Source organism: Helicoverpa zea, chromosome 13, assembly GCF_022581195.2.
Source record: "Helicoverpa zea isolate HzStark_Cry1AcR chromosome 13, ilHelZeax1.1, whole genome shotgun sequence".
Lineage (NCBI taxonomy): Eukaryota > Metazoa > Arthropoda > Insecta > Lepidoptera > Noctuidae > Helicoverpa > Helicoverpa zea.
In genome coordinates, this window is record NC_061464.1 from 8,505,994 (window position 1) to 8,507,644 (window position 1,651).

A 1,651-nucleotide genomic window follows, 5' to 3' on the forward strand; every position below is an offset into this window, starting at 1 on the left:
CGGCTGCTTACAATTACAAGTTTTTGCTTAATACAAGTTGCTCATAAGTATTAGGAACTACTGACCTGTTTTCGCAAAAACGCGGTTCTCCCCTCCGCATAGCACCATGAATGAAGATCTATCTACATATAACTATGCCCCCCAATGTCAAACAAAGGGTGGTTTTTATGCGGCAGTACCAAATTATAATGGGTGTCTATGAACTGGTGTAAATTAGGAATAATTAAAATTGTTAACTATATAAACAAAACTATATTAATAATAAATATAAAAAGTTTGTATAGTTGAACACGCTAATCTCAGGAACTGCTGGTGCGTTTTGAAAAAATATTTCGGTGTTAGATATTACATTTATAAATAGATCGAGAAAGGAGTACACTATCTGGGTGCGGGAAGAAGTTTTCCTCGGATTGTAGGCGAAACGTAGAAACACAGCTATTCTGCTAGCTATATATAATTTCTGAAATGTAGAGTTATAGTAGTACCTATATATATAGTGGTAAAGAATAATTATTTAATTTAGTGTTTAGGTATTTCAGTGTTTTTAGTACAATGTAGAACCCGACCGGGGCAAGTTATGTTTTTTGGGTGTATTTTTATAAGGAGATCAGCCAGCTGCGCAGGATATATTATAGTGCACGAGCATTTGCGCAGACACAAGTGCACTGGGACGACAATCCGACACGACCGGAGAGAGATCAGGCCTAGGACCGACATTTACGTGCTCTCCGATGCACGAGTGAATCAATCACCAACCTCCAGGCTGCTTTGTGAAAGTTTTAGAAAACAACAAAGCGATTTCGGCCCGACCCGGGAATCGAACCCGAGACCTCGAGCACAGCAACCGCGGTTGCGACCACTAGACCAACGAGGCAGTCAAGGACTAGAAACATTTGTCAAGTTTTTTGTTTTCTCGGTTGTTCTAAGGAGCACTTCGTTTAGGGTTTAGGGTTTCTCACACGTGTGTATTCCCTTATCTCAATAAACTAAAAGATTTATAGATTGTCATGAGTTTTTAACCTCTCATGTGTTCTGCACATTTCTTACTCGTATTCAACACTTTTTTATCTTTTTCATAACCAATTTTTTTGCACTGTAGGCAAAAAAATAGTAACTGTTATTAATGTTTTTGTTTCTTTGTTTGTACACCAAAAGGCTCCGAAACGACTTAAAAATCTTTCGCTGTTGGAAAGCTACATTATCCTTGCCTATAAATTAATCCTCGATTAAAAAATATTTTAAAGGGGTACGGAAAGAAGTTTCCAGCAAAATCTGCTTAATATATCGGGTGTGTCGTGCCTAATCACATTGAATTAAATGCGTTAATATACTGGTTAATATATGTCGACTAGCACAAATAAAAAAATTTGATACACAAAAATAAAACATATTTTTTCAAACAAAGTATAGAATAGTAAAGGATAAAAATGTGCGAAAATTAGAACACCATATACTTAAGAGTCAGTCATTACAAACAATTGAAATTCTCCCTTGAAAACTGACAGCTGTCAACTGATCAAAATATTCGATAATCCTAACTTTATCTCTGCTTTACGCATGATGTTGTAAATTTTGAAAACGAAAAATGCCTCCTGTGGCCAAACCACTGAATGAATTCGGTCATTTTTTTTACAATTCGCCATAGATGGAT